The sequence below is a fragment of the Pleurodeles waltl genome, chromosome 5 (assembly GCF_031143425.1).
Source record: "Pleurodeles waltl isolate 20211129_DDA chromosome 5, aPleWal1.hap1.20221129, whole genome shotgun sequence".
Classification (NCBI taxonomy): domain Eukaryota; kingdom Metazoa; phylum Chordata; class Amphibia; order Caudata; family Salamandridae; genus Pleurodeles; species Pleurodeles waltl.
Window position 1 is genome coordinate 760434346 of NC_090444.1, and position 15904 is coordinate 760450249.

Consider the following 15904-nt stretch of genomic DNA (forward strand, 5'->3'; position numbering starts at 1 on the left):
GATGCTTTTACACCTTTTAATGAACATCGGAAGTTCAAAACCTCAGAAAACGACCTGGAGATCCACTGTTTGCAGTGGGTTTCAGCTAATTTTCCCTGCCACCATATGGTATTGACTCATCATTGGGTGACCATATTAAAGGAGCCAAATCCTGTGGCACACAGTGGCACCATATGAGTTTTGCAGTTGGGAGATTTTCTGAAAGGCGGGCTGTAAATTTCATGCACAACTTCATTTTGTTTTGACCCTTTTCATTAAAATGCAAACATGCACAGCAGTGTAATAATAAAAGTAGGGGTGGCCCCTGCATTTGTGTGGAAGAGCGTCGCCCCCCTCGCCAGCAGCTGTAGCTGCAAACCTTTACAGGGAAAGGATAATAAACAGTGTTCATTATCGTTTGCTTAAAGAAAGGCGGGCCACGGGGGTGATGAGGAGTGAGGGAGAGTGCACAGCACTCCCTAACAAAGCGCATGTGTGTTTGGCCGGCTGTTTCAGGCCGACCAAACACACATGCGCACATGGCGCTCTCCAGCCCAGCAGAGAGAGCGTGCACAGGCTCCCAGTTATTATTTATTTTTAATTACATTTTTTATTCATACCGAAGCCCCCCTGCGCACCGCTCCTTCCATGCAGCGCGAGCCGCAACTACATATAAGGTATAAGGATGTGTAAATCCATAGATAGCACCACTCGAAAGGCACATAAAATTTACTGTAAAACAGCACAGCAAATTGTTGAACAATGAAGGGCAGGTCTATGAGGTGTGAGGGATGAAGGGAATTGCCACTTCTGGTGGAAGACATAGGCAGGGCCACTGAAAGTATGCAATTGTGCAGCTGCAACATGTACTGCAAAACGATAGATTTGCGACATGTGCAACATAATCTATCACCCACTGCATAATCTGTAAACTTGAACACAAAAATACTGTGTAGCTCCAATGGATCCAGCCTTACTAAATTTAGGCAACGTGTTGCAACTGGGAAGTCCTTTGCAAAAGCTGACAGGTCCCCTTTCTTTACTGATTGTTTGGGTGTTAAACAGGTACTAGCAAGATCAAATCTTTGACTAGACAGTGTTAACCGATGTACCAATGACAAAATAAGGAAGCAATTCTATCAGAAAATGTGCTGCATTACGCCGTTTCTTACTGCATAATTTGGTCAATCCAATCAGTAAAACCTGAGATATGCAGGTTTAACGATTTCAGTGAAAATAGTGACAAAAAGCAAAAATGTGGCAACTGGGGATGTCTGGTCACGCCGGACCAGGACAAAGTCAAAAGCTCAGGCCGATCATGATGGAACATGGGCAGGCTACTGGGGCCCAATTTCGACCACTGAACAGAGTACCTTAGATCCTAGTTGCAGAGTGTTGCGAGGTCCCGTGTCTAGGATGCATCATGCAGCTGAAGTGATGCGTCAGTTCTAGAAGTTGTGGAGCAGCGATGTGAGGTCTTTCATCATTGTTGAGGATACCGTGAACAAAGGCTTGCGATGTGAAGTCCAGCATCGAGGATGCATCATGCAGTTGGGGGGATGCATTGGTTCAAAGGAGCTTTGAGGCTACAATGCGAAAACCTGCAACATCATATGGGCTCTGGTCCCTACCCTTTGAGATGAAAGTGTGATCCCTTCCCAAACTCCTCCCCCGGAGACCTATCATTATAAAGATGAATGCAGATGTAGCTGTAACCTGTGTTGTGGGTGTCTGAAAGGAATGCACAAGTGTAACTGGCACCTAATCCTAGCCAGACTGCAGCGAAATGCCCACTTTCTAAAAGTGTAATTTCTAAAGTACAAATAATAAATCTGAATTACTTTACCAGTAAAGAGGATTTATTGTTGCCATTCCAATAGTACTAAACATGATGCAGATACTCCTCTCAGATCTGCAATTACAGCTCAAAGATATTATGAGGAATTCCCAATTCTGGCCTATGAGAGGGGGAAGCCTCACAGTGATGAAAAATGACTTTAGGTGTTTTTTTATCACTAGGACATGAACAACTTAAAGGTAGCTATTCTGCATTTTGCTTACATGGCACCCTGCCCTTTGGGATACCCAGGGCCTATGTTAGACTTACATGTAAGAAAAGGGGGGGTTCTGGGCTTGGTAAGAGGTTTTAGATGCCAAGTTGGGGTGGCAGTGAGACTGCTTGAGCTCAAGTACTACAAAAAGTGACAGTGCAATTTTAAAAGAGCATTTACATGACCTTTCTTTCTCTAATAGCATAACTCTTGGATTTAAATTGTGTCATTCATGCCTGTGTTTCAGATTTGAGGAATTTGCTTTTGAAGGGTTTTTTCATACACACAGTTAAACCAAACCAAACAGTGCCACCCTAACTGTTTAAACCCATAGTGGACATTTGTATTTCTTGGATTGTTTTTGTTCCTTTTAGTTTAACCCTATGCATGCAGGAAAGTTATACGTGATCTAATTAATGCCCTTGTTTGTTTTTCTTGTGCATGATAAGTGCATTCACAGTTCTAATTGTAGTGTGCAACAGTGAATCTCTGTGAAGCCAGCCCTAGTGTCGCTGTACTTATAGTTATGGTACTCAGTTTGGGTTTTTGGTAATGTAGTGTCAGTAATTGTGCCAACAGTTATTATTATCCAAGAAAAGTGCTGGAGCATCCTGGTGTTCTTCTATCACTCCCGTGCCCATATCTGAAAGAGAGATTCAGTTTCAAGGAAGTTGAGTACACTAACTCTACTATCACTCTGTCAACAACGACCTGCACCCCAAAGATACAGGGTGCCTGGCTGGACCGTGAAGACGTGGCAGTGTTTTGTCTCTTTCTCTTCCACTCCCCCTTTCCTTTTGGGACTCCTGCCGGGGTTTCTGTGTCCACCAGGAAGTGCCGAGAGGTGTTCCAGGAGGTCGGGTGCATACCATCGCCCCTGCAGACATCCTGCTTTTCAGGTTAGTGGCCCCGTCTCGACATAAAGCCAAGCCACAACATACAGGGCTGCCTGGGCGATAGATTCCTCAATAGGTACTTTCAAAGGTTTAGCACGGACTTTACCTGCTGATCAGGATGCTCCATCTTTATTAGATTTAACTAGGGCCCTAGCGGGATTTCAGAAGGAATTTATTTCCTTAAAGCAAGAGAACCTGGAGTTGCACACTGAACTACAGCGGTATAAACCACAAGACACCCCATGGGGAGGAGTCAAACTAAAACAAAGATCTCCAGTACTACAGGCCCCTTGGTTGGACCCATCTAATCATGTTCCTAGACCCGATTCAGGCCCAATGACTTCCACCACACAGCCCATGCAGGTAATGGTCACAACACCAACCCCTGTGCCCTTTGCTCCTCCAGAAAGGATTTTTGGAGCTAGTGCCAAGTTCAACATTTTTCTTAACCAGTGCCAGCTACAGTTTTTGTGTCAGGCAGCTGCATTCCCCAACAATGCTGCAAAGGTAGCTTTTATTATCTCTTATTTGGGAGGCAAAAGAGCTAATTGTCTATTCCTTTGGTGGAGCGCAATGACCCTATACTGTATGATTTCCACTGGTTCAAAAAGCCTTTCGGAAACTGTTCGCCAAACACCTCTTCTTGCAAGCCAGTGAAAATGAGTTGCTGAATTTGCACCAGGGAAACAAGGATCCACTGTCCTATATCACCTCTTTTAATTGATTGGTGGCATTTGTCATTAGTCATACTAAATCCCAATTATGGTATAGTGAGGGTATAAATCATAGATATTTGGTTACACAGAGCAACCATTTGGATCAAGAGCGGAATGTGATCACTCTCGGTTCTCTCAATAACTATCATAACGATGACTAGAGGCCATAATCCTATGTCAACTAAACAATAGTCAATTCTGCTTGTGTTGTTAACCTTGTTGTAAGTAAGACAACGTTTTTGTCCGATTTTTTCCTACCATTCAGTACTCTAAGCCCAAATTCAATAGTAATTTGTGAGCTGGACGGCAACTTGTGATCACCTTTTAATGGGTGGAATGTCCAAAGAAGGAACAGACCATGCCCGATCCTCCTCTTGAGTAAACCCAAGATCATCCCAGTCCAGAGATTCAAACGTGACATTGAAGTCACCTGCCACAATGATTTTAAGGTGCTGGGAACATTGCCTTAGGAACGTCTCCAAAACACAGAGAGCATCAGACGCCAAACCCCCCTAACCCCTCTTGCAAAGTTATGAATAATAATCATGCCAGCGTTTGCCCAAATAGTAACCGGATGCCTAATATGTCAGGGGAGTCAATAGATCACTGAGATATACAGCAGTTTAATGATGTTCTGGCCCATATAATTAAACCGCCAGACAATCTGCCCCTATTACTAAAAAGTGCTGGAATGTAAAAATGTAAGTAGCCAGACCTAAAAAGTGGATCGACTGACCAAGTTTCCTCAAAAAGACATAAATCATGGCCCTCAATTAAAGAAAAAAAGGCTGTAACGGAAACAACAAATCTTAAGCCTGTCGTATTCCAGGATGCATATCGCACCCCAATGCTTTGAGAAGCTTCCCTGACCATAGATGTAATGTTAGCACAGTTGGCTACCTGAGTTGACTGATAAGGTCTATCAGGGGAAGTGGATGTGATATTGGCACAGTTGACTATCTGGTCCTGAGTTGACTGATAAGATATATCAAGAGAAGAGGAGTAAGTGGTTTCAAAATCAAGAATAGGGGGAACACCAGTACCAGGGCTAATTGCACAATATTCTGGAGGAACCCGAGATAATAGATCTAAAGGGGTTGCGGATACTACTCCAAGTCAATTGTTCTCATTTAGGACAGACGGACTACACCCTGAATAGGGGGTTTGCCGAGCCTTGCGATGTGAGAAGAGCCGAGAGTATTTTATCTGGATGCAAGAGTGCCTAGGGGCGCTTGTCCTAGCATCTAGGGCCACCAAGTTGTCTACCATACTCTTGTCTCTAAATGTTAACTCAATCATATCATAATGTGTGTCATGATCAGGCCTTCTAATTGCCTCAGTTTTATTCTCACGTATCACTGAGTAACAGCCTCTTGCATGACGGATCCAATGAATCGCCTTATTTCTGTCAGATTGACCCCCTTCCCTAGGGGCCGCTGGGTGCAGTTTGGGCACATTACCCATAAAGAGAGTATTGGTAGATTTAGACCAATCAGCAACAGGGTGTACAACACGATTGGTCAAATTATCCTCTACAGGTTTGGAAAGTTGGCAGCAGGCTATTAATTCCTTAACCAAGCCCAGATCGTTACATGTGGGAACCTGTCGAGAATTCCCCTGTCCCCGGTAACAATAGTATGATCCTTATTATTGGTTGACAGGGGTAATTTAGACAGCAGAGCCAGGAGATCTGAAGGACTGAGTCTAGAACTATAGACACAATCCAAAGTGGTCAACGCATCTGTTGGTATTTACTTTTTGTCCATAGAGATCAGATATTTACCATAGATTCAAGCTCCGCCACCTCACACTTTAGATCTTGTATGTGGGAAGTGTACTGGTCCTAGGGCACCAATGGGTTTACATTTGCATCTACTGTCACACCTGTCATTGTACCTATATCAGGATCATCATGCGGATCTAAAATGTCATTTAAGGGACTAAGCGATTGCTCCAATGAAGTTGCAACACTATCAATGTATGATGGCTCATTCGCCAATTCTGAGGGAATGCGGGTGATTGCATATCCCACCCCCCTGCTCTGTGGGAGCTGAATCCTGCATCTCATTTTTTTAAAAATATGTCTGGGATTTTCCTGTGATACACCCCCACACTAGCTGGGGAGCACGCACTCTGGGCCCCTTCAGAAGCATTTTCAGTGGAAGAGGGTAATATTTCCTCACATTCGATCTGGAGATTATCAATCCTTTCCATTACACAATTTGCTGCATGCTTCTGCCTCTTATGTTTTTTCTTGTGCACCACCCCAACCCGCCCTCGGTTGCCTTCCTTTTACCCATCAATAGTACTATATTCAATATATGGGAGAGCCCTTGATGATCGAATAAGTCAGCAATATTACCCTGGTGAAAAATGCAACGGTGCAGTGGGACCTACAAAACTTGCTTAATAATAAAAATATTAGGGGTGTGACCCAGCACAGCCTCCTTCGGGCTCCGACGGGCGTGTATGGGCCCGCACTTGGCCCAGGAGCTTCCCGCGCTGTGGGAGAGTGAAGGCGCTTATGAGTGCGAGTCAGTGCCGGTGTGCTGGTGTGCCTGGAGCCGCCTCCTGGGGTCCTGGGCCTGCTGGGACATGTAGTCTCCCCTTGAGACTGGATTCAATGCTGTTAGCATCCCGTGCTGCGGAAGAGTGAAGGCGCTTATGTGAGCGAGTCAGTGCCGGTGTGCCAATGTGCCTGGGACTGGCTCCTGGAGTCCTAGGCCTGCTGGGACCTGTAATCATCCCTCGAGACTGGAGTCAATGCTGTTAGAGTCCTGCGCTGCGGGTGAGTGAAGGCACTATTGAGTCAGTGTGCCTGGGACCGCATCCTGGGGCCCTGGGCCTGCTGGAACCTGTAGTCTCTACTTGAAACTGGATTTAATGCTATTAGCGTCCCGCACTGTGGGAGAGTGAAGGTGCTTATGAGCATGAGTCATTGCTGGTGTGCTGGTGTGACTGGGATCACCTCCTGGGGCCCTGGGCCTGCTGGGACCTGTAGTCTCCCCACAAGACTGGAATCAATGCTGTTTGCGTCCCGCGCTGAGGGAGAGTTAAGGCGCTTATGAGTGCAAGTCAGTGCCGGTGTGCTGGTGTGCCTGGGACAGCCTCCTGGGGCTCTGGACCTGTTGGGACCTGTAGTCTCACCTCGAAACTGGAGTCAATGCTATTAATGTCCCTGGTTTCAGTCCTTCATTCCATCCATGGACCTCATCTCTTTCTACTCACTGCAACAGGTCCGCCGAATGCAGTTGTGATGTCCACCCCCGAGAGCCTCTCTGACAACTATGCTGGGTAAACTCCTGCCCTTCTGAGATAAGGACGCAATCCTCTGAGCCACCAGAGTCACTGATCCCATAAAGATGGAGGATAAAATTGTAATGCTATTTCCAGATTATACTTAGCGGTCCAGTGGCAGCACACCTTCTTTCATGAAGTCAAAAAGCAACTTAGATGACAGGGAATACAATACCACTTGCTGTTTTTGGCCCACCTTAAAATCCTCATTGGAGGTGAATCTCACTTCTTCACCAACCGCAAGGACACCTAGGACTGGGCTAACAAGAACCTCTCAGCCCTCCTCACAGAAGATTTGGGGGAACTATCTCGGCCACCCAAACCGAGATTGAAACAGAGTAGTCGCACATGACAGGGATGCTTCACAGGTTTACCGCTATCAAAGCAAAGCCCCCTGCTCTGAAGCAAATAATAGAGGATTTCTGATGAGCATTCAAGGTGCTGGCTAGCCTGAGAGCCAGGGATGACCCCTCAGACGGTGACAGTGGCCCTCACATTTTTTTCTCAGACAGAGACTCCAACTTCTCTTATCCTCCTAATCAATATTCTCAGAAGCCCCACTGGTTACCCCACAAACTGTTTACAGTATAATTTTAGCCAAGATTCTTGTGTCAAGGAACCAGCGAATTGTGTCTCTGCTATCACTCTTGCCAGCCATTCCAACAGTTTTCATTTTTCTCATCCGGGGACACATTAAAACTTTTTCTACCCAGACTGCCTTGTTAGTGAGGTGGGTCCCGGTCCCCTCCCCCCCAAGACAGTTTCATGATGAGGCACAGCATGACACACACGCAGACGAGCAGGACGGTGCAGCTCTTTGACATTCACCATTTGAAGCTAAGCCACCACCCTTCCTAACAAGATGGTCAGGTACTGTAGTTTTGGGCATACCTCTAGTTGCGGTGTGTTCTGTGCATTATTGTTCCTTCTTTATGGTTGCCCTTCTACCGAATCGACAGGACAGGCACACATTCCACACCCAAAGACAGTAAGACAGGTATACATGGGCGTGCTGTGATGACTGGCTGCAGATACAGGCTCCCAGGGACCGGCTTTCCCCACAATCCCCAACATGGTCCAACTTGCAGATACTAGATCCATCACCCTGAACATACGGGTTATGCAAACAGCAAAGAAAAAATATACAGTCTATTCCTACATTAGGAGACAACATGCACAAATTGTATTCAGACAGGAAATGCATACCACGGCTGGAGAAGTACAGCGGCTCCAAAAGACATGGAAGAGTCAGTTTATGCCACTACATACCCCGCATATGCACAGGGAGCCATGGTCGGGATATGCCCCAGGGCTCCCTTTCAAGTGTTAGACACAGCAATAGACAGGGAAGGGCGATGTGCACTGATCGAAGGCTGTCTTGACATCAATCCTAGTGGGAAGTGTCTACAGGCTGAAAACAGACCAAGGAATGTTCTGAACTACGCTATCTTGGGAGTTATCACACAGGACACAAATACCATGGGTGATGGCGAGGATTACACATGGGTCCTTGTTCTCTATCTTGACCTTTAATACCCTGATACCACACACCTCCCCTTACATACAGGTAGAACACTTAGCACGATGGATGTGACAAGGGGTGTTGACAGACACATGGAGAAACACATATCCCACCTCTTGTATCTACTCCTTTTGCTCTGTGCCACACAACATGTATATATGCCTCTATTGCAATTTATGCTCCCTTCCCCTACTGGCTTCTGTTCCCCACACAGGCTACCACAGTCGTGTTGTCTCAGACCATGTTGCTAACATCGTGGACTTACAATGGAATACCCCACCCGTGCCCACTGACACCTACATGGCGACTTCAGAGAGATTGTCTGAAAGACCATGTCTTCAAAGATGCACAGGAGTTGCACATATGGAATTATTACGCTGAGAACCACAACACAGTTTCAGCAGGAGAACTAGATTGGGGTGCTTTCAAAGTGTTCAGAAGAGGGGTCTGCCTCCAGGAGTTAGTGGGGGTACATAGGATGCTGGAAAAGAAATAATGGAGGCAGAGCAGTGTCTGCCTAAGCTAGAAAGGACAGCTGAGCATGACATAATCAATGCAGCAGTGCTGACTACCACTAAGCCCGAGTACGCGGCCCTCCTGAAGTGCTTAAGGTGTTTTAACCTTAGTGCATATATGGCCAAGGCTCATAGAGAAGGCGACACATCAGGCTGCCTCCTGGCCTAGATGATTTGCCAGGAAACCCAACACAGCCCCAGTATGGTACTTCACTCACAATCAATTGTCCTCTTTTATACACAGCACAACTCTTCACAGGCATTTCAGGTATACTACTCCTCCCTATAGGAGACTCCTCTTCCACTGGGGACAGATAAGGTGGGGTGATTCCTATCCAATATCTCCTTCCCAAAGACCTCTGAGGCTCAGAGAGACAATCTAGATGTTGTGGTTACAGCTGCAGATGTCAAACAAGCCATTCCAGATTTGGAGACAAACAAGTCTCCAGGCCTCAGTAGCTTACCAATCAATACTATAATACTTTTGTCACTAACCTAGCACCCCACCTAGCAGAGATATTTAATGATGCACTTATATCCAGAGAACTCCCACCATCTCTTCATGAGTCCCTCTTGGTATCAATTCCTAAGTCAGACAGGGACCCCCACATGCTTGTCCTCATACCAGCCTATTGCCATACAGTGGACCAATTGTAAAATCCTGGGAAAGATTCTGTCCACATGGTAAACACATATTTTACCCAAGCGTATCCACCCGAATAAAAAACATACTTTGTCCCAGTAAGGAGTATCTCACAGAACATCAGATGCCTATTCCATATACAAAAATGAGTACCGCAGCGATGCCCCAAAGCGGTGTGTTTGATAGTAGACCTAGAAAACGCATTCAAAATGTTGGCCTTGGACTACATCTTCTAGGTGCTTGCTTGAAATGGATGTGGTAGGTGTCTCCCAGGTCCACCTGGGTTGCTTCACTTCGCCAACCCTCATGGTGGGACAAGGCTTCCAGCAGGGTTGCCCGTTATCCCCCTTGCTCTTGCTCTCCATCCTGTTAAGGGAGGAGTGACACAACTGGAGGATTACCCTGGAAGTCCGGACGCATGTGATATCCCTCAGAACAAATGATCTACTCTTGTACCTCCGAGATGTCCATGCCAATCTCTCCCCCATACACAATACATTTTGGGGGTCATTATGACCCCGGCAGTCGGCGGAACTTACTGCCACATTATGACATTGGCGGGTTGGCTGCAGCCAACCCGCCAATAGACCACTCCGGCCACCATGGGGGTAGCAGCTGCCAGGCCAGAAATAACAATCTCCATCCCAGCGGCTGCTATTATACCGCCGGGGGCATTTTGACCGTGCCGACCGACATGGTTTTTGTGGTGTTTGTAATGCCACAAAAACCATGGCGGTAGGCCCTACCAGTGACAGAGAATTCCTTCCCTGTCACTGGTAGGAGGCTCACCCATCCCCAAATACTCCCCAATTGCCCCCTAACCCAATCCATCCATGTTCCCCCTTCTGATCCCCACCCCCATTCACGCACATGGCAGACACGCACCACGCATACACACACTCACTCACACAGGCATACACCCATTCATTCGTGCATGCATGCATTCATTCTCGCACACATCACACACACATTCACACTGACACGCAAACACACATTCTCATTTCCATTCATTCACACATTCTCATACATGCATACACTCACGCATGCAACACCACACACACATTCACGCAAACACTCACACATTCATGCACACAACCCCACACACACACACAACACCCCCACCCACCTCCCCTGCCCAAAACCTGACTTAGCTGCATCCAGGGGGTCTTCCGGCAGGGGACAGGACGGGGTGCTGCTACCGCCAGCAGCACCTGCCTGCAGAACACCACCTGGCCGTATTATTTATCATAATACGGCTGGCGATGGTCTACTGGCATGGCGCTGCTGATTGTAGCAGCGCCACCTTAACAGCATCTGCCAGTATGGCCACATGTGGTCATAATTTGGCGGACGGATGTGAGCCGCGGCGACGGTCTTTTGGCGGCCGTCACCGCGGCGGTAGGCGGCATTTACCGCCAATCTTAAAATTAGGGCCTTTGTGTTTTTGCACATGCAGCAAGACTCCAGGTCAACTGGGTGAAGTTCTCTGTCTATCCATTTAGCCCCACCTTGACTCTGTGGGAGATAACCCTTGGGGGCACCGCATCAATGGTGAGAAACCGCAGTTCAGTACCTGGGTATCTGCCTATATCACTCCCCGATGGACCTCATGGATGGCCATCTGTGGACCACTCTTGCACTAATAAAAATGCAAGTGAAATTTTGGAAAAGTCTACCACTGGCCACCACGGGGAGGATAGCACTATCCCAAATGGTAATCCTGCCAAGACTCCTTTATTATTTTACAAATCTACAAATGGTTCCCACCCGGGAATTCTGGGGCAACCTCATCTAGGAAAACAAATGCAATTGCATTGTTTTGAAGAAACTGCAGCTGCAGGCTGGAGGAGGTGGCTTAGCCTGAGAAAGTTGGCTTAGGCACTCTGTCCTTCGAAGCCCATTATCTGGCTCCCCAGTTTCAATGAGTAGATAGATGACTGGCGGGATGTAATCTGAAAGAAACAAGTTATGAGATGGGCCCAATAACAGCGACCCTGATTAGGACCTTCTTGTTCCCTAGAGACAAGCCCAATTTCCCTCACTCCTTGCAAGGGCAGGTGGCCCATAAGTATATTTCCCGGGTACATCACCTTACATGTCAGGTCTCCCATATACACCAGCATTTGCCCTACTAGGCCACCCACATTTTTCTGATACTTCCTGGCTGCAGACATTTGCGGCTGGCACGAATGCTCGCTGCTCCCTATTGGCGACCTGTTCCCCAACGGGGACCTCCTCACCTTTGATCAACTCCAGACAGACTATGAAATCCCCCCAGGACAGATCCTCTCCTTTTTGCAAATCCATCATACGTGTCAGGCTCTCTGGTCCACACAGGACGAAGTACCAGGGGCCCACACTGTTCTCCAAACACTACTAACTTTTGGTGGTGGCATCCACCTGATCTTTTGGATCTAAAAAGCACAGCGGTGGCCACCCCAAATCTCAAGGGGAAAGGCGAGGGTATGGGGGAAATAAAATCATAATTTAAAAAAAATATATATATACCTTTTTCTGCTGCTGCTGGCCTTTCTCGATCCCCTTCCCTCGATGGTGTTGGTGTCCCAGCAGTCTCTGGGACTCAGGCACATGCTCCCCACGCAATCCCAGCACTGATCTCATGCTATGCTTAGAATGAGAGCAGCATCAGGATTGATCTGAGCAGCTTGGTCTGTCACTCAGAAAGTGCACTGGGGTCTGTGCAGTTTCTCCAACCGTGCTGTGCTGAACAGCCATGTTTGAGAAATCTAAGTGCGCATGTCAGTTTGGCTGGCCTAAGACTGCCAGGCAAAATGACATGCGTACTCAGTGCACTGACTCCATTCTTCCTTTTCCTGGTGTTACCCCAAAAGGTCACAAGAAACACCCACTTTGAGAACATAGAAATATGCACTATTCACCGAGCCTACCTGACACCCGCGCAGCTTAATTAACTTTTCTCTACTGAGGATTTCTGCTGCCTAGTTAAGCAAAGAAAGTGTTATAAAGTGAAGACGTGCTTCACTGAATTGGTGCTATTATTGATGAGGAGAGCACCTACACTCCAAAGAACATCCCCTTCAGCACCACATGTGTAGGCATGATATAGAGCAGTGTGTAAGTGGGGGAAAGGAGAAGGAGAGGCCCTGCACTATGAAGAGGTACTACCTGCAAAAGCATCCAGTCACCCCAGAATGGGAAACCCCTCCCCCACTTTCTGCAGCATACATCCAATAACAGTCTTCCCCCGTAAGCACCACTGGTCTCAGCAGGTCTCTTCATGGTGCCCTCGGCATGAGCCCCACTATCAGCGATCCCTCTCCCATTGGGGCTCCTAGCCACATGTTCCTCCTCCCTGTATCCTGTCCTCTGGTAGAGCAGGAGCAGGAGCAGCAAGCATTCACCCCACAACATAGTCTATCAGCTACATCAACACCCCCAGTACACCCATGCTGCCACCTTTTCCGCACAGCTTGCCCTGATCCATGTTCTCTCTCTCCCCAAGTTCAGCCTAGTTGGGCGCATAATTCCATTACTGTTGGTTAATACCTAGCCCCATTGTGTGATGTATGATTAGATGCCACAGTACAATTGGACCAAGGATCATTTTCTTTGTGTCATATTGCATTGTCACTGAATGTTCACATTATCCCCTACTCTGGGGGACCCTATGGCTGTACTCTAATGCTATACTAAACTCCAAAAAAAATAGTTTAGAGAAACACACTCATGTGGTCATCTCTACTCCTACACCTAGCATTCCAGAGAATTTGCCATGCAACCAGATTTTTGCTGGAATTCATTTCTATGTGCAGTAAATTAATTTGTGAATCAGGAGATGCAATTTGAGAACACAATGGGGTTTTCTTGGCACTTGTGAGAAAAGGCCTCTTTTTGACATGGTTAGCCCCCACTTTTTTCCTGGTATATGATGAAGCCTAGAGGTTCTTAGTACCAAGTCCCCTGTTAACTAGGTTCCCTGGACCAGAGCTCTTTCCCAAAACTGTTGTGATGCATTGGCACAATTGGAGATATCTTTAGCTGCCACCATAAGTCCCTAGTAAATGGTACTTATGTGCCCAGGGCATGGGGTACTAAAGGTAGGCTCCTGAGGGCAGCAGGTACTGATTGTACCACCCTCTAGGGCAATGCATTCATGTGCACCCAGCAATGCCATTGCAGGCTGAGCGTCCTGATACAACCCTGAACTGCAAACTCGACATGACACACTGCCTGTGTGCCCTGTCCACTACACACTGTATGCAATATAGGTAAGTCATCCATCTGACAGGCCTTCCAGCTCTAACGCAGGGTGCACTATACTGTATGTGAGGGCATAGCTGCATGAGCAATATGCCCCCACTATGTCCCTACCAAACTTGGGACATTGTGAGTGAACAGAGCAGCCAATTCAATACATGTGCTTGACACTGGTCACCACCAGTTTCACAGCTGCATGATGGCCACCCTGAACCCTGGGTTGTTTGGTATCAAACAACTCAGGTTGATAAATCCAAACTGGTACAGGTGTTGGATTTATTAAACAAATGCATTCAGGGGTCACTACGAGGTTCCCCCTAAAACACCCACTAAATACAATATTTAGTGGGCATCCCTAGACCAACAATATCAGATTTGACATACAAAAGAAGACCAGCACCAAGAAGATACAAGACACGAGAACTGTGGACCTGCTGCACCAACAAAAGGTGCCAAAAATGCCTGTTGCACCCAGCACCCAACAATTGCTGCTGAGGAGCTGCTGGACAACTGGAAAAACAATAAAGAACACCAGACAACTTCCAGGCTTCCCAGATTGCCAGAGAATTCCTTCCAGAGTGGAGGTACCACTATAAATCCACAAGAAACCAACAAGCCAGTAATGTCCAATTCACTGACCAGATGCTAAATCTGGAACTGGAAGCACGTCTAGACCAAATGTGACACCGACAACTGTGAGGACAAACCCTGACAGGGTGCCAAGCTTGGTGGCACTGTACCCTCTAGTGACTGAACCACAGTAATCCCCTGGGTATTGGTCACCTAGCGTCAGACATCTTGGAAAAACATTCCACCAGGGACTGAAAAAGGATCAGAAGGAAGTTCCAGTCAAGGGACTTCAGGACCAACCCAGACCTCCTGTCAGAGTGCCCCTTTTGTCCTGCAATCAACTCTGAGGGTATCCTTGCGCACAGCTCATGGATCACCGATTCGCTCTGCACCTGGCCGCCCAGTGCTCTGCACCGAAGACCCAATTTTGCCCTAACGTTCCCCCACCCCTTGCAACTTCAGCACTCAAAGGGGATTCCATGATCCACCTTTAAACTTACCTGTTCAGTGCTTTTCTAAGTGATCCCCCACAGTGGCCTTGCACCAGCTCCAGAGACCTTTTCCCACTGCTCCTGCCGGAACCGAGAGCTGCCCGAACTTCTCCAACTGGCACAGTGTGCCCACCGGCAAACTCGACCAACCTGCAAAAAAAACTTGATAAACCTACTGTGTGATTTTATATGTATTTTAAAGGTTATCCTCCATTGATTTCTAGGGTGGTAATTATGCGCATTTTTATTCAACTTCAAAAATTCATATCTTGAAAAGTATAATTTTGAAGATCCTGGTCTTAGAAATTACATAAAAATCTGAACTATTTTATAAATTGGTCTCAAGTTGTTCCTTTGAGTTTGTGAGTTGCAGGATTGATGATGTGAGTGCAACAAATGCTTTGCACATCTCCAAAAATGGCCTAAATGCTCAACCAAGCTATCATAAAAATTAAAGCATTAGGTTGTCTAATTTTTACCCCCATAAACCAATGTGTAAGCCTGAACCCCCTGCACAGTGTGCCTAGCTTTGCACAATACATAGAGGGCCAGCCTCCTACATTTCATGGATCAGTGGTGGGATAAAGACTTTGGTGGTCATTACAACCCTGGTGGACGGTGTTAAAGCGACGGTAAGACCGCCAACAGGCTGGCGGAAAAAAAATGGAATCACGACAGTGGCGGAAACCGCCAAAAAAGACAGCCACTTTAACACTCCGACCGCCAAGGCGGTACAAACAAACAGCGCGGCGGTCACTGCCAACAGACAGGCGGGAGACAATGTACCGCCCACAGTATCACAACCTACCAATCCGCCACCTTTTCCGGGGTGGATTCACCGCGAACAAAAACACGGCGGAAACAGGACTTCGAAGGGAAAACACTCACCTCTACACACCCCACGAGGAACCAGGACGCCATGGAACCAGAGCTTCACATTTTCCCTGCCCTTATCTTCTTGCTCCTCTACCAGGAGCACGAACAC